Here is a 20,702-nt window from a genome sequence, read left to right on the forward strand (position 1 = left end):
AAGTGTGTACATATATTTATCTTAATGTTTATGCTCTTGTGATCCAATGTCTGACTAAAGCAGTTCTAAAAAAGGCGCATGTATTGAATTTTCTACATTAGTTGCTAAGTACACAAGTTAAGACTAGAGCCAAAGTGCATATAAGAAAAGTAAGAGAGCAAAATGCATTATATTGAATCCATAAATGCATGCATAAATACATACAGAGCATGACATTAACGTTTTTGACCACCAATCACTGTGGCTAGTAGTTTGGCAACATAACTAGCCACTTAACATTTTCACTAGCCACAATTTTGTTGTATGATAAAATGGATTTAGATTAGTCCACATGACTGCTCATTCATTTAACTTTTTTTTGTTGTCTATGACCTTCCTCAATGAGCGTGAGCAAATGGGTTGTGGTTTCATTCTCTGGCCACACCAAAAATAAATAAATATTTCTTAGCAACACATTTTTAATAATGTGTCAAAACAAGGGAAACATAGCTGTATACATACACTTTTTATTCAACAAATCTTTTCTGTAAAAAACAATTGACATTAAAAAAAAAAAAAACTATTGTCATGTATCTAAAACTATGCACAGTAATTGTTGGCCAGACTAAAGGTCTCAGATCATCTGTTAACTTACATAATGGTGAGTTAATCTCCTTTTAAAGAAATGTTACTGTAAAGAATAGTAATTAAACAATTTTAACTAAAATAAAATAAAAGCAAAAGAAAGCAGGTGAAAAACATACAGGGTGCGGTATTTAGGGTGCCGCTTTCTTTTGCTCGCATAAACACGGTTATTCTTGTCATCTCTCATGCTGGCCCCAGGATATTGGAGCATCCTTACAGTTGAACCCTGCTTTTAAAAAAACTACAATTTAAAAATTATTTTAAACCAGCTGAAGTGGCTAGTGGGAGTCTAAACCACCACAGCTGAAATCTACCCTCATTTGGTTTGTTGGCAGGTGTTAATGTCAAGCCCTGCATGCATACATGCATACATGCATACATACATACATACATACATACATACATGGATACATGCATACATGCAAACAGCTGAAGTCAGAATTATTAGCCCTCCTTTAAATTTTCTTTTATTTTTTAAATATTTCCCAAATAATGTTGAAAAGAGCAAGGACATTTTCACAGTATGTCTGATAATATTTTTTTTCTTCTGGAGAAAGTCTTATTTGTTTTATTTTGTCTAGAATAAAAGCAGTCTTTAATTTTTTTTAACAAACATTTTAAGGTCAGTATTTTTAGCCCCTTTAAGCTATATATTTTTTCAATAGTCTACAGAACAAACCATCGTTATACAATAACTTGCCTAATTACCCTAACCTGCCTAGTTAACCTAATTAACCTAATTAAGCCTTTAAATGTCACTTTAAGCTGTATAGAAGTGTCTTGAAAAATATCTAGTCAAATATTATTTACAAAGATAAAATAAATCAGTTGTTAGAGATGAGTTATTAAAACTATTAAATATAGAAATGTCTTTTAAAAAAATCTTCTCTCCGTTATATAGAAATTGGGGAAAAAATTAACAGGGGGCTAATAATTCAGGGGGCTAATAATTGTGACTTAATCTGTACATATACATACATGTACATACATACATACATACAAAGAAAAAAAAACTGAATAAATTTTTTTAATGAAAATTTTTAATCAAAACAACTTTACACTTTTATATTGTCTAAAGAATAATCTTGTTCATCAATACTTGTCCTGCTATTAAAAACTCTCCTAATTCTATTTTCTACTCTTACATTTTTAAAGAAATATTATGGATTGTTCCATTCTATTTTCTTTTCCCATCTTCTTTTTTTTTCTTCATTTATTTTAAAATTGAATACTGTATGTCACAATAACAATAACTGGTGAAATAATTTTGGTGAAAGGATTTATCATCCTAATTATTATTTTCTGCAGAAAAAAAATCTTTACTTTTACGTTAAAATGCATACATACACTAACACGATTGAAATAAAAACAAATTAAATTCACAAACTCTAGAATTGGTTACCTCCACAAAAATATATATGAATACGCCACTGTAAAAAATATCTGTAAATTAGCAGTTTTCCCTATTTTGTGAGTCATGGTTTCATTTGTTAAAGTGTGCCGCTTTATTTATGCTCTCTAATTGCATTATGAAACTTTGATCTTTCTTCTAACAACTTTTAACCTCAAAGTTTGAAAAAGGGACTTTTATTCACATTTTAATAGTTTAAAGCAATGACTGTAAAAAATATGGACGACGCGACAGCCCCTTTTCCCATTGAACGCCTTGAGGGCAAAACGCCTGCTTGATGGGCACAAACTGTCGCAAAAGACTGCTGAAATTGGAGCCTTGACATGCGCAGAAGGACTGTCTGATGGAGCCAGAGGAGGAGCCGCGAAAATGAGCGGAGGCGAGCGTCCAACCAAACGCTTTATGTAAAATCAACCACGCCCCCCGAACTTCTCAGCATGCGTTTGCTGTCATATCAACACAAATGGATGTAATAACGTTAACAAATATGAGGATTTTATATATTCAATAGCGCCAGCTCCGGGCCGCAGCGCATAACCCACTCGCGGCGTCGTGGGCTGATTCTGGCTCGCAGGCGGCAGCGCCGGCTCGCTCGGCCGCCGCATCTGGCTCGATTGACTCAGGCTGGAATCGGGCAGTGAGTCCAGGCATCCGGAGTAGGTCCAGCAGAGGTAACTTAGTCAGTCTGAGCTCTGAGGGGTAAGTCTCTGGCAGGCGAGAATCTAGCCGGAACTGGGTGCTATCTGGGTGGTTAGGCGTGTATCAGCAAACTAATAAAGCCCGAAAAAAAGCCCTGACCTTAGCGAATAAACAGTGTTCCACCAGGATCATGTATGTCAGAAACTGTAGTTTACTGCTGAACTCATTTTGTTATGGTAAAATAACACAGAAATCGAATAATAACACTTCAGTCTTCTGCCGAAGCTCAGACGCGCTGCTTTGAGAAACTGTCAATCAAAACTGTCAATCACGATGACACGCCCAGCATTAAATTACTGCTAAAAACAAACTGTTTACAAAAATGAAGAACTGCACCTATTTCAGCACAATAACCAGTGCCTTAATCGACCAGAACTATCTTTCGGGACATTTTATTGCAAGTGTAATATTTTTTTTTTTTTTGGGCTCAAGTCTCCTTCATTAACACGGAAGAGGCGGGCTTTATGACTTGTACTGCAGCTAGCCCCCAGGGGGCGATCTAACGGCCGAGACCTTCACTCAAACGCAGGCTTGCGGCACGCTTGGTTTAAAGTGATATATTGTCTGGGTTTGGTGTTGTATATTACAGTACAAAAACCTTGCAATAAACTGCCAGCACATTTTCTGTTATTTACCAGACTACTACTGTTATCTACCTAAGCATTATATTATTTCAAACTATGACATTGTCAATAAAAGCAGCTTTGATAAAGTGTAAAGTTGAATTTTCACCATCAAAAGTTGACAGAGCAGAGATCAAGGTAATGCAATTCAAAACCGTAAATAAACTTGTGAATCACATTGGTAATTAACAGATATTTTTTAGAGCATAGATAAATCTAACAATGTTTTTGACGGAAGTTCAGATAGTAATATGAGTCAAGTAAAGAAGTATAGTTTAAAAAAAGAAGCACACCACAAGTTCACGAGGGGACAGTTTCACCCAAACTTGACCGATAACCCTGAAACCGACTCACACACACCATAACACAAACTATAACACAAGTGCTCCAGCATGCATCTGGTGGTAACCGCCTCGCTGCAGGGTTAAATGCAGTACTGATGGATAAATGCTAGAGATTTGACATCTTCTCCAATCTGTTTCCCCCCAACTCCCGTTCTCAAGGTCGAGAGGTCACAGAGGTCAAGGGTCATTAAGAGGCCCAGCGTCCATCGCACTAGTAAAGCTCACAGAGAGGATTTCCTACAATTATATGATTACGACCAATGGCTCTAAATGCTCCTGAAATACCGTCACTTTGCCCTTCATTCTCGCATTCTCTTGCTTGTTTCCTCCTCTGCAGTTCTCCTAAGTGACATGTAAGCTACAGTAATAGGTTTGTCATGTTTGGCTGTTTGCTTTCGCCCTACTTGTTCGCCAATCATTATCAACCAAACATTTACAGGTGATTTTTGAGCAACAGTTAGAATGTAATGTAATGCACGCTGAGTTTAATTGACCTTAATTAAGCATAATTTGCATTGAGTTACACTCAAATCACCAACCTCCCAACCCCCCCTATCTCCCTCTCTGGATTTAATGAAGAGATCTTTGTTCTTTACTAAATCACCATGAGTCTAAAAAAGGGAACACAGGTGCTCCCATTACATCCTCAAACACTAAATCATTCCAGAGTTACTGGAGGTCTTTTTTCCTCATTGATCTTATAATATTAGAGCTCAGTTATGCTTAGTGCAGAGCCATCTAGAGGCCAGCCATTAAAAGTTCATTTATTCCATGGAAAAAATAAAAATCCTCCTGTGGAAAGCATGGATCATTTACACAGGGTGATACAAGCTTTGAACGCATAATTAAATTTATCACAATTATTCACAACTCTTGTCAAAACAAAGCAAGTACCTCACACCTTGGGTTGAAAGTCATTAATCTATGGAGCAGTTGGCAGGACAGATCTGACTCCCATGTACATAAGCACTGATTCGGCAGACATATTGCAACGCTTAAAGGATTAATTCAGTCCAAAATAAAAATTCGGTCATTATTTATTCACCCTCATGTCGTTCCAAAGCGAATGATTTTCTTCCATAGACCACAGACCACCTTTAGAATACTTTTACGGTGCTTTTTAGTCATTTTTAAGAACCGCTCTCGATTTGGGCCAAGCTTATGAATTCTTATATTAATAAAATATGAAAGTAAAATCACAGATATGCATTAACAAGAAAAAATGAATGAACAAACTCTTCCATTAAATCTTTTTGTTCGACTTAAATATCCTGTTGTTCTGACTGACTTGTTGTACTTTCACTACAAAAGCTGAAGGTTTTCCTCTGTATTTTTGTTTTTTTAATACAAATATCTAAGCATTTATAAAGTCAAGAAACATTTTAGTAGCACTTTAGTTCTGTCTAAAGTTAGCATTTGTCATAAAGACTGAATCATTTTTCAACACAAATGCTAAAATGTAAGTTTACATGTTTATATGTGCATCAATAGACCCAGGTGATCATATTTTTGAAAAGATATGAACCCTTTTGAATTGGAATTTTTACTTTGATCTAAGAACCCCAGGATTTTGCTGTCTTGTAAATAAACAAACAAAATGCAAAAACATATGCCATTTTTATTAGATATCTCTCATAAAAATGGCTACTAAGAAGAAAAAAAGGACATTTTACTTAATTAAAAAAATGATAATTTTAAATAATTTTAAAAATGAACTATCTTGTAAATTAACAAATAAAATGTAAAACACATGCAATTTTTGGTAAATATCTGTGATGTAAATGGCTTCTAAAGAGAAAAAAAGGAAACTTTACTTAATAAAAAAAATAAAAAATTTTATATATATATATATTGTTTTAGGAATGAACTCACAAAATCCATTATCTAAAAATATTTTGATAGTTGTCATGGCAAATATATATATATATATATATATATATATATATATATATATATATATATATATATATATATATATATATATATATATATATACACAGTTGAAGTCAGAATTATTAGCCCCCCTGAATTATTAGACCCTTGTTTATTCCACCTCCCCCCCCCCCATTTCTGTTTATCAGAGAGAAGATTTATTTCAACACATTTTTAAACATAACAGTTTTAATAACTCATTTCTAATAACTGATTTATTTTATCTTTGCCACGATGACAGTAAATAATATTTGACTAGATCTTTTTTAAAACACTTCTATACAGCTTAAAGTGATATTTAAAGGCTTAACTAGGTTAACTAGGGTAATTAGGCAAGTTGTTGTATAACAATGGTTTGTTCTGTGTAGACAGTCGAAAAAATTTAAAAATGCTTTTATTCTAGCCAAAATAAAACTAATAAGACTTTCTCCAGAAGAAAAAACATTATCAAACATGCTATGAAAATTTTCTTGCTCTGTTAAACATCATTTGGGAAATATTTAAAAAAGAAAAAAAAATCAAAGGGGGGCTGATAATTCTGACTTCAACTGTATATATATATATATATATATATATATATATATATATATATATATATATATATATATATATATATATTAACATGCTGTTTATTTACAAGTTTACAAGTTGTTAATATGTGCATAAATAGACACAAGGTTACATATTTTCACAGGAACACTTTTAAATTAGAAATTTTTCTCTGATATAACAACCCCAAAAATCTGCTGTCTTGTAAATAAACAAAGGAAATACAAAAAAAGTATACTGTTTTTAGTATTTTAGTTTTTAATATTTGTCATGTATTTTTTATATACATTAACATGTTTATATATAAGTTTACATGTTGTTAATATGTGCATAAATAGACCCAGACGAACATATTTTTTACAAGAAATGAACCCCTTTTAATTGGAACTTTTCCTTTGATTTGGTCTTGCAAATTAACGAATAAAATGCAAAACATATGCAATTTTCGTAGTAGGAACTGTCATGTAAATGGCTTTTCAAAGAAAAAAAACATTGAAAATATGACCGAATGTAAATAAAAATTAAGCAATATATTAAGAAAATAATTTTCTCTTCAAGTAAATTTATCATCTAAAAATATGTGGATATATTTCATGATATTTTGCATTTGATCACCCTAACTAAACCAAATAAGACATCACAATTTACCCAGTTTTACAGCTACGGCTGACACTTAGTTCTGTACTCTCTCTAAAACTCCAGTCCTATAAAAGTGCTGTGTTGATCAGCGTGGCAGCCTGGGGACACATCAGCCACTAAACCCCCTGCTGCTGGACCCTAAAACACAGCACTGAAAGACCCCCAGAACACATGTTTAATGGGCTTCATTAAAAACCAGTGAAGCGTTCAGATTAGCATAGTTATGGACTGTTAGGTTTTATGTACAGGCTACCTGAGTTTGAGCTAAGACCACAGCCTATTGAGGGAGACACAAATATAAAATAAAATAAAATAATATAAAATAAAATTCTGCTAAGCTGCATTTCGTCACAAAGTACTCAAAAACATATTCAGAAGCCATTCTTGCACAAATATTAGTTATGATGTTCAATATGTACAGGTAAAGTAAAAAATTATTATCCCTCCTTTGACTTTTTTTTTATTATTATTTAACAAAAGCATTTTTCATAGTATTTCCTATAATATTTTTTCTTAGGTCTCATCTATTTTATTTCAGCTATAAAACTTTTTTAAAGACATTTTAAGGTCAACATTATTAGCCTCCAAAAGCAATATTGCTTTTTGATTGTCTACAGAACAAGCCACTGTTATACAATGAATTGTCTAATTACACTAACTTGCCTAATTAACATAATTAACGAGAGCCCCTAGTTTTTTTCACGATATTGTGATCACTAAATCCAACACAAAATCAACAAAAAGTCACAAATTTTTTTAAACTCTGCAAAATTCTAAAATAAACATAAAATAACCACGTAAAAACGTAAATAATCTAATAAAAAGAAGTGTAACCATATAATCCAATTATATTTATTTCAGTTTACAATTAATTGTTTTTCCTGAATAATGGATATTGTATTTATTTCAATAAAATAAATAAATAAGTAAAAAATAAATAAATAAATAAATAAAATATTACATAGAATGGGGGGCAGGGAAGTTTTCAGCTTGTGCAGTAAGAAGTCACAAAATGAAACACGAGTGACTTTCATGAAAAGTTATAGCAAAGATGAGATGTAGAAATCTTGTGGTGCGATTTGGGTGTTTTGTGCTTTGATGTGCTTCAGACTCCAAAAGAAAGTTGGAGCAAACAGCAATGAAACAGACAGGTGGAGATGAGATTGAGAAAATGCTTCCCTGCCATTAAAGAGTTTTACACCAATCCGTGTTTTAGGTGTATTACGGTAGAGGAAGCCGTAATGCATGTGTTATGTGTGACGATGTCAGATGCTCCGGGGAGTGATTTCTGAGAGAAAGTAAAATTGTGAATAAAATAAGAGTTATACAACCTTCCTTTGGCTTAACCGCTACCGTTTCAGATCTTGTCTTGACAAAAGAGCAAAATAAAGAAACTTTATTTTTATGATTTGTGTCATTGTCATAGTTTTGATTGCAAACCTAACATAGGCTACATAATGGGAAAAAACATTTAACTTTTTACATTTATATATATATATATATTTTTTTTTTAAAACGCAATATTGTCCGCAAAAATTATCGCAAAAAAAAAGAAAATCACATTACAAAAATCGTGAAAAACTAGGGGTTCTGATTAACCTAGTTAAGCCTTTTAATTGCACTTTAAGCTGAATAGTATCTTGAAAAATATCTAGTCAAATACTATTTACTGTCATCATGGCAAAGATAAAATAAATTAGTTATTAGAAATGAGTTATTAAAACTATTATGTTTAAAAATGTGTTAAAAAAAAAAGATCTTTCTTTTAAACAGAAATTGGGAATATAAATATTCAGGGGGCTAATTATTCTGACTTCAGCTGTATGTCAAATATAACAAACAATTTTAAAAACACGGTCATACCAAAAGAATGCTGATACAATCAGCTCTGCATGGCAGTCACTGAACTACATCCGTTAGCCTGAAGCGCTTATTTCCCACTCAAGAAAAGCTGTCAGACGCACATCCACTGTGTGAAATTACACATATTCCTCTAGAACGTTTGCTGATGCTGAGTGTAATTGAAATGAATTTAATGGGGGTCACATTCCAGGGTGTTTGGACTGATGAAAGGAAAAACTCAAATGCATGCAACTGTTTTCTTTACGCTAAAACAGAGGGAAGGTTTTTTTTTTCTTGAAAAGTGAGAGAGAGACATCTTAATTAGGTCCCTGTGATTCAGACTTGTTTGCATGGGTCAGGGCCGAGGGAACAGCAGTTGAAGGAAATGAGGAGAACAGTCTGGCTTCTCTGGAAAAGCACAGCTACTGACAGAGTGACTCTGAGTCCAAGACATGCAGCCACAGAGGTCACTGAGTGTTACTTAAGAATCAGAGGTCCACCACTGCCTGTTCAGAAACCACTAGGATTAAATTATCACTGGATTTTATTAGATTACAAATACAGTAAAAACAGTAATATTGTGAAATATTCCTGCTGTTTAGTTCTATTATAATATGCATTGCGTTACATATTTCTGTAATAGCAACATAAATATTTTTAGCATTAAAGGCACAGTTTATAAAAAAATAAGAAAAAAAATTAATCAATGTTTATTTAATCCAGAACTTTTTGAGATTCTTTCTCGGTTGAACACAAATATATTCTGAAGAATGCTGAACTCTTGTAGCCACTTTTTCCTCTATGCCAAGGGTAACATTCTACAAACAAACTTAAAGGTTTGGAACAACTTGAAGGAAAGTAAACAAATTTTCAGCAAAACTAAATTTAATTAAAGTCCCTTTAAGGCAAGTAATTTCACTCAGCAGCCATCTTTGAAACACCTCCAGGCCAGTATGCTCGGGCATTCTGTTTTAATAGGGAAACATCAAATTCTCCAAAACTGCTTGTCAAGCTTACCATTGAATTCCATATTAGGAATCATCAATAAAATCAAACAACAACTGTCTATTTAGTTTCAATTCTAAATGTTCATTTCACACAAAATCTGCAGAAACTCATGTCTGGTCCAAGCCCCTTCCCCAGAGTATTGTCAATCCTCCTGTAGTAGAAGATGGGCTTTATTCGCCATATTGACAGGTACACTTGATAAGCGGTAATACAATTTGTAATAACTTTTTTTTTCAAAGTTATTTTAAAATTTATTGTAAGCGATCTAAGGGCAAAACAAGGTTTAAAAATTTTTTAAACATATTTCCTTTGATCCATACATGAGTACATAAACATGTAAACTCTATAAAACATTTTTTGTAGGACATCATACTCTTTGTGTTTTTAACATATGTTTAGATAGCCATGTAAACTAAACCTAATTCATACATTTAAACCGAAGTTTTCTTTTGAAAGAGTCCTGCCCGTTATCCACGCACAATGAATCTTGGAACGTTCGAGGCTGCAAAGGATCCACCGGTTGTGTCCTTCATTACCTTGAAAATGAAGGACGATGCATTTGGAGGCTGCGTTTGAAGTAGCCTTCAAATTTTTTTTTAAATGAGACCGCCATTGTCACACCTTCGGAGGATGCAGCCTCTGAAATGAGACACAGAAATAGGCTGTGTCCGAAACTGCCTACTCAGTAGGTACTGCATTTGAATTTAAACCTACTACTCGGGCGTAAATGAGCAGTATGAATTTGGACGTACTACATGCACCATTTTGCCATGGTAACATGACCTACACACGTCAGTTGTGTCACTTCGCTCCCTTTCATGAATTCTCTCAATGAGCATCATGAAATAGCGTAGCGTGCAAGGGATGCACACTTCAGAATCTCGCTGGAAGTAGTAGGTCATCCAGGTACTCACATACTGATTCTCGAATTCTATAAATTTAGACACAACTCGGCTCACATACTGATTTTAGTGTTCTGTACAGTTGAAGTATGTGGATTTGGATGTAGCCATAGTCTTTGATTCATTCCAGTCTTCATACTCATATGATCACTGCTAAAAAAAATTATTTCTTATTGGTAAAAAAAAAAAAAACGGTAACACTTTATAATAACTACACACTGTTTCATCTAATAAGCATTAGCAAAAAGTTCATTCATTATTTGTTAAGCATTAACTCTACATTAATAAAGGTTAATTAGCAGTTGATAAATACAGCTACAAATGCTCTATTCTTAACTTGTAAGCACATTTATAATGTGTTCAATGATTGTGCTTTCATACATTTTTACCTATTAATTGTTTATAACTAAATTTAGTATCGCATTATTTACAAACCATTTGTATTAAGAGTAGCTGGTGGCTTTTAGAATCATTCAGAATGAGTTAGTAAATGATTAGTAAACTATTCAAACCAACATTTATACATTTTGTTATTCAAGCATGTCATAATAGTTACTAAGTATGTTAATAAATGCTTTATTAACTCAACTTCATCCAGTTTTGTGACCTAATCTAAAGTGAGGACTATGAATGCTTAATAAATCCTTTATAAATTACTGTTAATGGCTTAGTATCAAATGAATAAATGTTTGCAATTTAATCTACAAAATAAAAATTACTGTACTCTTTAAACATTGCCAAATAACAGGAGTGTCAAAATACAATAAGGAATGAATACAACTAAATAAAATTGAACAACAATATAATAATTTAACAATACATTATGATACAACATTTCAATGTTACTTAGTGATGTTTAAACTGTACTGTAATTTTATTTAACATAAGATTGCAAAGATTTGTTTTTATTTGATACATTTTTATTTGTGCATCTTTAAATGAATAAAAATTAATAAAGTCATTTATTTTCTTTTTTTTCCTGTTTGGAATATAACTGAGCCTTTGTCATTTATACGGGATTTGTAAAGCATACCTAGTCCTCACTTTAGATTAGCTCACAAAACTAGATGAAGTTGTCCTAATAAAGCATTTATTAACATACAAATGAACTATTAGTTCATGCCTGAATAATAAGATATATAATTGTTAATTTCAATAGTTTATTAATCATTTACTTAGGCATTCTAAATAATCTTAAAAACCCACCAACTATTCTTAAGTAACTAGTTTGTAAATGATGCAATACTTAAGTAATGAAAAAAATAATCATTAATAAAGTATGAAAGCACAATCATTAAGCAGATTATAAATGTGCTTGCAAGTCAAGAATAGAGCATTTGTAGCTGTATTTATAAACTGCTTACTAACACCTATTAATGTAGAGTTATTGCTTAACAGATAATGAGATTATTGTTAGCTAATGCTAAATGATTCGTAGTGTGTGGTTATTATAAAGTGTTACCAAAACAGCTGTCATTTAATATTTAAGTGTAAAATATTAAAATATAATTTCTTTTTTTTACAAATTGAATATTCAATTTCTATAAAATGTGAATCTTAACTTTACACTGTACAATATATTGCTGCCCTGAATTCTTTAGTAGAATCAACTGAACTACAATTTACTAAAATAAATAAGTTAAATTTTGTAAACTTTGAGTTGAAACTTACTTCACTTATTAAAATAAAGTAACAAACATTTAATGTCATAACTTTTTTTTCCAAAAATATTAAAGTGTATAATTGACTTTGAAGGAACATTATTTTAAAATATATATATTTTGTATATATTTTGTTAAAAAAATAAAATGCAAAAGTATCTTATTGAATTAGGTAGAAATTAACAGCATGGATTAATATGAACAATACTACAATAGAATGTATAAATATTACTGTTAATTTAATAATTTGAATAAGTCAAATTAAGTGATGTATATTAAGATATTCAACATTTATTTAGTTTCATCCATTGTATTTTTAGGTTAAAAACACTATACTGTATTTTGTCAAAGTAAAGCAATGAATCTTAAAAATATTTTTACTGTCAAATGTCAAAGTTTCTGCTTCAGTGAGTGATTACAAAGCTCATCCTCTACATTAAATGTTATAAAACACATTCAGAGTCAACAGAATTGTAATTACAATAGATGAAAAACAAAACATTCTCAGCTACTAAATCAGAGATGACAATTGTTCAGCTCTGGCTTTACTAAATACAGGTGAACAACACCTAAAACCAAGTTGCCCATTAAATTCAGTATCTATTAGTATCTAAAACAGACCATATATATATATATGTCTGTATGGGCAGGGTTTTCATTTCCAGATGTGAAATCTATTCACGTTTCCTATTAAGCTGGTTTCAGCCTTCTGCTTTCATTGGTTCTGGCTGAGGCTGCACACATTAGCGTTGCGTCTGGAAGGCATCAAACTCTGATATATGTAGTTGTCCTGGATAACATTACAGATGGTGTGAAAGAAAAAAGTGATGCACAACATGGCATCTGCAAGACTCCGACTTAAAGTAAGAGTCCTGGGTAACCTTTGACCTAGGCTTGCCAAGCGAGACATATATTGCAGAATTATCCCACATTTAAGTGAACAAAATGGTGTTTCATATTAAATCGATACGAGAAGCGCTGTATTTTTCGCCCAGACAGCTGGATTTCAATCATTACTGTTCAAAATGGAAAACAGATCACGGAAGATGGATGGGAAACACATTTACCTTTTGAGTGAGCCATTGATCGCTGCTACTGTAGACTACGTGCGTGTGTGTGTCTGTGTGTGTGTGTAACATTATGGGCCAGATGTACTAAATAGGGAAAATTATCATGAGAGCGTAATCCCATAAAAGTGCTGATGGGGGTGGAACATTTTGCGAATGATCTCCTGACAATCAGCAAATTAAATAACACAGATGCAGCAGCTCATTTTCATAAAGTCCATCAAAGCAGCAGCACAAATTATGTCACAAAAAGCAGAGCTGATGATAATCAAGTGCAGGAAGGGTTGTAAAGAGGTGGAACATTTCTGGAAAATTTCCTGAAACATTCAAGATGAAGTAGGTAATTTTGGAAATGTTTTAAGTTGAAAACTAAACAGGAATCAATTCACATAATAAATTTGTACAAGTTATTAATTGATGCAAATTGTCCGTTTTACAATTAAAACCAAATTCGCTTTGTATTGTTATAAACAGATATGTATTCAAACTAAAAAGTTGCCTTTTATGATTTATTTGCAAGTAGAACTTTTATCAAATTATTTTACTGATTAGCAAAAAAAAACAATGTTGAAAGCATTATTATATTTCCTAAAATAAGTATCATACATTTTTTTGCTACACAGTCTAAAAATAAACACTACCTCCTATTTTGAGTCTCTCATTAGTATAGGGGTGCTCAACCCTGTTCTTGGAGATCTACCTTTCTGTGGTGAGTTTCCCAAACAATGATGTAACTGGTGGCTGAACTATCATAGTAAGCTGCATCAGTTGGCAAAAGAACAATGTAGTGACGAGTGTTTCCCAAAACCCTGTTGCAGATCTATCGTTTGAACCACGTTAGTAATAAGGTAAAACGCCCGTAATGATGCTCTAAATGTGGTAACAACACATTCTTTAGAGAAAAACCTGGTAATTTCTTTGTGCAAATTATATTGTTTTACACGCACACGCATAAAAAAATAAAATAAAACTTAGTTTTGGTTAAAACATGCACTCGCTTTTAATATTAATTGAAATATGTAAATGGCACATATAGATATGGTTCCTTTACAAATATCATTGAGAACATTACATACAGTATTCTATTCTAAACCATAAAAATCACTTACTACAGCTAACACCTATTCTAATACCATATATAAATCATATAAATCATATAAATAAATAAATAAATAAATAAATAAATAATGAGGCGATTTATTAAGAAATGAAATGTAATGTTTATTACTTATTAGGAAATGAAAAAATCCTACTTTAATAATAATATTAATGATAATGATGATTATTTTTTTTACTATTATTATTATTAAGTAGGATATTGTTTTTTTATTTTTTTATTTTTTGAAAAGTCGACTTTTACAATTTGACAAATGCAAACCACTGAAGAAATGTTCTAACCAACAGGCCATGTCATATACAGTACAGATACTTAATAAGTAACTAAAAGCATTTACATATGCTATGTTTTTTGTTTTTACAAGCTTAAGAGACGTAACATAAACTCCGCTTTAAAATAATAGGTCACCTATAGCTTTTGTCAAGAGCCACGGCTGTGTTCACAATGACATCAATGTTTTCAAAATGCACTGCAAAGGAAGCACAATTATAAACATGAAGATTGCTAAAACTGAACTTTAAAAATACTTTGAAAAAGGGAGATATCTGGGAATAGAACACAGCTTGGAACTATGTTTCAAACTACAGCTCTAGAGGTATAGTTGCAAGCGCAAAAGTTTGCGACGCAGTTTGCGAATGTTCGTTGGAACGACAGATTTGGGAAAAGCCAAATCAACAAACTATGTTTGTAACGACAGAACTTGCAACCTTAGCTGGCTAACAATGGATTTCGGAAACAGGCAGGCAGGTGTGTTTGATATGGGTTGCAACTGAAATCTGCAGGTAGGTAGATCTCTAGGAGCAAGGTTGAGCACCTCAGCATTAGTATAATGCAGCGGTCAAACTTGAGTTTAAGCATGAAAAATTCAGTTGTATGGTACTGCGAATAGGAGCTAGATTGAACAAGATGATTTGACATTTAAAAAAGCGAGCGATTGGTCCATATTTAAAATTTCTGTCTAGAGAGGTCATGTTTTGATCTACTATTGGTCTCAAACAGTCACATGATACAAATTTGCAGGTCAGAGTTCATCAAGCTTGAACTTTGTAATGCAGCAAATACGAGCTTGCGTTTCTGATCTGATGCATTAGCGTGTATAAATGAAAACCAATGGGGCGAAAATCCAGTAGGACAGCGGCTTAAGAAGTACAGTTGAAGTCAGAATTATTAAATCCTCTGATTTTTTTTTTCTAAATATTTCCCAAATGATGTTGAACAGAGCAAAGAAATTTTCACAGTATGTATGACAATATTTTTTTCTCTGGAGAAAGTCTTATTAGTTTTATTTTGACTAGAATAAAAGTAAAAACATGGTAAGATCAAAATTATTAGTCCCTTTAAACTATATATTTTTTGATAGTCTACAGAAAAACTTGCCTAATTAATATAACCTGCCTAGTTAAAATTTAAATTCATTAAATGTCACTTAAGCTGTAGAAGTGTCTTGAAAAATCTCTGGTAAAATATTGTTTACTGTCATCAAAGATAAAATAAATCAGTTATTAGAAATAAGTTATTAAAACTATTATGTTTAGAAATGTGTGGAAAAAAATCTTCTCTCCGTTAAAAAAAATAAACAGGAGGGCTAATAATTCAGGGGGTTTAATTCTGACTTCAGGTGGATTTAAAGGGGCAGCTCAGCCAAAAAAAGATGAAAATGAATTTACTCAGTCTTTAATGGTTCCAAACCTGTTTTACTTTCTTTTTAGACATTTTATGAAAAGCTAGAAACCTGTAACCATTGTCTTCCATAGTATTTGTTTTTCCTTCTGTGGATGTCAATGGTTACAGGCTTTCAGTTTTCTTCAAAATATCTTCAAAAATGCAAAACATATAAAGGTCTAAAATAACTAGAGGGAGGGTAAATTTTCATTTTTGGATGAAGTTTCCCATTAAGGAAACTCAAACAAAAACTAGGCTGTAAAAATTTGACTTTGCAGATCATGTTAAAAACTGAACCAGCTTGCAGACCCTTGTTACTGAACACATTTCCTTATTATCTCACTGGTTTAGTCATTCTAAAATGCCTCAGCCAAAGTTTGTCATCAAAGTGACATCTGAACACAAGATACCATTGCAGCATTTATTATGAGGGGGTAAAGCTACGGTGGTTTCCCAAGAAGTGATCATTTTATTTTTATTGAACACATGAAATCATTTATTTTCATACAATGAAAACAGTACTTTAATAATATATTTTTTCACATTTGGATAAAGAAGCATTCTTTTATATCTGACTGCTTTCAATCTTCTGATATCTGTTGAAATTAGTCCCTTATTCATTTCTTACATTTTTAGTGAGCAACACTGTTTTGAATATAAACTGACTGCAGTTGCACTCACAGCTGTCTGGGCAAATGCTGCTCTGTGTGTTTACATCCGGATGATCTCCTATTAAACACAAGACCATTAGACCAGAAGAACAGAACACCGGGTACATTTTCCCACTGTTTGAAGCCTCCCATGTTTGGGCTCTGATAAAGTGGGTTTTATGGTATAAAACTCAAGAAGAACAAGATGGTTGCTCACTCAAACATTTGCCTGTAGCACATTTCCCTGCCTTGTATTGTCTATAGCATGAAGCAATTCTAAATTAAACACAGATCCGCTCAGTCTGGCCAAATCCAAACTTTTGGTTAAACGGCACTTTTTATAATGCTAAATAGGCCCTATATTTTGATTAATATTTGATCAAGTTGTTGAAATTATCCACAACTTGCATCTCTTGCATTTAGCAAATACAGATATGCTGATAGGGTTCTACACAATGAGTTCATAATCACGCAAAATCACTTTTCCAGCTCTATTTTCGACCAAGCTGTGGCTGACCTTGTAGGTGTCCAAAGAAAAATGCACTTGATTTTATGACTGATTGGAAAATTTCTCATAATTGAGTTCTGTGGTGAATGACTGGATAAGCAGAGCACCTGCGAACTGACTCTTTCACCCAATCAAATGCATCACATCTGTCTGGATGTGTGGATGACATCACACTGACCTCTGAAATATGTGCCATTCCTAAAATGCAGATCACTATTGAGATAAATATCTCATTAAAAACTCAGTGAAATGTTTTTGAAGTTGACTGCGTGGACCACAGTATTGGGGTTGTGAGAGAGTGTGTGTGTGTGTGTGTGTGTGCAGTGAGCATGTTTCTCGTCCAGTAAAAGTCCCTGCTTCTGTGGTTTGCATGCCAGAGACACAAACCGAATGAATGACTCCCAGTCGTAAAGCATTTCCGCCTGACTATCGCTGCATTCTGTCAGAAGTACAAGCTTGCTTTTATCTTTTTTCCTCTCTTTGGCTTTAAATGTTTGTCTGCTTGTGGTGTATGCCGTGATGCTGCAATTCTCTGTTTGTATCAAACGCTGCACTTCAAAACAGGCTTCATTTAAAAGCATGAACTCCATTCACAGAAGTCTATTACAGTCTAAAGAGTACTTTTATAGGCAAAAAAACTGTAAAATGTTCAACCTACTTTTTAACTATAGGAATTTACATGGGAAGCGAAATTAGAAAATGGATTCTTCTTTTAAGCATAATCCTGATTTCATTCTGGCTTATAACTAACAAAACTGTTGGCCAATCTTATACAATGTCTTAATATTTTTTTTAAAGCAAGTTTATCTTTTTAAAGAATACTGGGATACTTTTACTAAAAAGCAAGCTAAGAATCAAGTTTTGCAGGTAAATACAGTAAGAAAGTTTTTGTTTAAACATACATCAATTAATTTAGTTTTACAATTAAAACGAATAAATATATATAGGGGCAACTTAGTGGCGCAGTAGGTATTGCTGTCGCCTCACAGCAAGAAGGTCACTGGGTCGCTGGTTCGAGCCTCGGCTCAGTTGGTGTTTCTGTGTGAAGTTTGCATGTTCTCCCTGCGTTCGCGTGGGTTCCCTCCGGGTGCTCCGGTTTCCCCCACAGTCAAAAGACATGCGGTACAGGTGAATTGAGTAGGCTAAATTGTCCGTAGTGTATGAGTGTGTGTGTGAATGTGAGTGTGGATGTTTCCCAGAGATGGGTTGCGGCTGGAAGGGCATCCGCTGCGTAAAAACATGCTGGATAAGTTGGCGGTTCATTCCGCTGTAGCGACCCCGGATCAATAAAGGGACTAAGCCGACAAGAAAATAAATGAATGAATATTTACATGTATATATATTTAATATAATAACACAATATATTTAGATATTGATCGAAGTAAGTTTCTTGTTTTAGGAATAAAACTTTTAATACAAACTTGAGAAGCACTTTTTTTATTAGGGAATGAGCACCGGTGGTGCGTAGACCCTTTTATAATTATTCTGTTTATTATTATTATTATTATTATTATTATAAATGAATGACATTTTTTAGGGAAAACTCACTAAACTTTGCACACACGCCGAAGGTGGCAAAATGTACATGTTATAGGTTTTGGAAGTAGGTGTGGCGAAATGTCTCAACAGCGCCACCTATGCATTTTTTTTTTTGCAAAACAATTTGAACACATCAAACATGCCAATACCTACAAATAAGTCTCTTTGGGCAAAATCTTAAAACCAACAGGAAGTCCGATATTTTTAACTTCCTCTGCCAAAATAGTGCAGTTTTTGCCATTTCCAAGCGTTGTATTTTAACAAACTCCTCCCAGGGATTTTATCAGATCAAAACGAAAAACTGGGAATTGTAAGGTCTTGGCGATGTCAAAATGCTAAGATCCAGAGCAGACATGTCCAAACTCGGTCCTGGAGGGCCAGTGTTCCGCAAAGTTTAGTACCAACCCCAATCAGACACACCTGGGCTAGCTAATCAAGCTCTTACATCCTGGCTTGGACAACCCTGATCTAGAGTTTTCGTCAAAGGGCATCTTTGTATTGGCCTCACAAACTTTGATGTATCGCCATAAAACAGGAAGTTGGTTTAGCTTAGGAATGCATTGTCTGATCTAGTCCTGACCTGAACACGCTTGCATACCAATATCCACTTACAGTCATAGTGCCGCCTACTGGCAACAAGAAATTACATGTTTTTTGTTAAATTGAGAAGATCAAGAGTTTTCGTCAAAGGGTGTGTCTGTAGCAGACTGGCAAATTTTAGTGTTTCGTCATGGAAGAGGAAATACTTAAAACTCAAAAACAAACAAAGTCAGATTTGCCTGAAAATCTCAAGTTTTGATCAGATTTCTCTCTTGAAAAAATTTACATGCCAATATGGAGTCCCAGTCACAGCGCCGCCTGCTGACAGAAAGAAGTTTGGCATAAATCTCAAATTTTCTTATGTTTTTTATGTCAGCTTAAATTATAATTGTTCGCTGATCTCTGTCATCCTAAGGCCACCTAGGGTGCGAGGTCCCTTTCATCGCTGCTTGCCGCTTTAATTCTTTGTAATTGTGTGTGTGTGTGTGTGTGTGTGTGTGTGTGTGTGCATGTGTTTTATTAATTTACAGAAAAACAAGCCAAATTTCTAATGAAAATTCAGGGGGGACTTGTAAAAATAATAATAATAATAATAACAATAATAATTGTTATTATTATTATTATTAGTAGTAGTAGTAGTAGTAGTAGTAGTAGTAGTAGTAGTTTTGTTGTTGTTGTAATCACATTTCAAGATCTAGTAAAACATTTATTAGCAGTATAAAAGGATTCCATCTTTATATGCTCAAGTGCCCTATATGATATCAGTAATGTATATCTTTTGTTTTGCTTTGTGATATCCTCTGTTTGTCATGTTGTTTAGTGAGCATATCCAGAATGCTTCCTCTCAGTGCTTCTGTTATGGACTTCACCCCTGTCCCGCGGACACGGAAGTGGTTCAACCCATCACCTCTTCAGATTAATAGCAGGGCTCCCTGACCACCACAGCTCAATAGGGGAGCTGCACAGATACATGTGGAATACATTTCCTGACAAACACCCTTTTTCCCTTCGCTAAACTTCTCCATATCCCACCTTCCTCCTTACTTTCGCTTCCTCCCCAGCTCCCTGAAACGGGATAGTTATGTCTTTTTTAAAACTATACAGTCAAGTAATTAGTGTTTCGGTGCTTGACGAAACAACTGAGGTGGTGCGTGGAAAGAGCTCATAAGAGTCAGATTGCGTTTGCCAGCAAATGTTCAGTGTAATCACTTACTTCATTCAGGCAGGACGCTCTCTTTCTCCGAGATACACTGTAACACGGTCCTCCTTCAATTAACATGCAGTCAGTTCTTGGCCGTTCTCTGCTGTCTAAACTGTCACAAGCTGTAAGAGATGACATTGACATCTGTTTATAAACAAATGAGGAAGCAAGCACACACTTCTGC

General features: G+C 33.5%; 1 long non-coding RNA gene across 42 annotated transcripts in view; it reads right to left on the bottom strand.

Moving 5' to 3' along the window:
* Positions 1-20,702, bottom strand: part of LOC147834235 (uncharacterized) — a 385,840-nt gene that overhangs the window by 284,669 nt on the left and 80,469 nt on the right. For 32 of the 42 annotated variants that reach the window (XR_015506142.1, XR_015506134.1, XR_015506123.1 and 29 more), the window contains one exon: positions 20,531-20,640. The exons of the other annotated variants lie outside the window; for them this stretch is intronic. This is a non-coding gene — a long non-coding RNA (uncharacterized LOC147834235). The remainder of the gene's footprint in view (positions 1-20,530; positions 20,641-20,702) is intronic. 42 annotated transcript variants of the gene reach the window in all.

This window comes from Danio rerio, chromosome 13, assembly GCF_052040795.2.
Source record: "Danio rerio strain M-AB ecotype USA chromosome 13, GRCz13ab, whole genome shotgun sequence".
Taxonomy (NCBI): domain Eukaryota; kingdom Metazoa; phylum Chordata; class Actinopteri; order Cypriniformes; family Danionidae; genus Danio; species Danio rerio.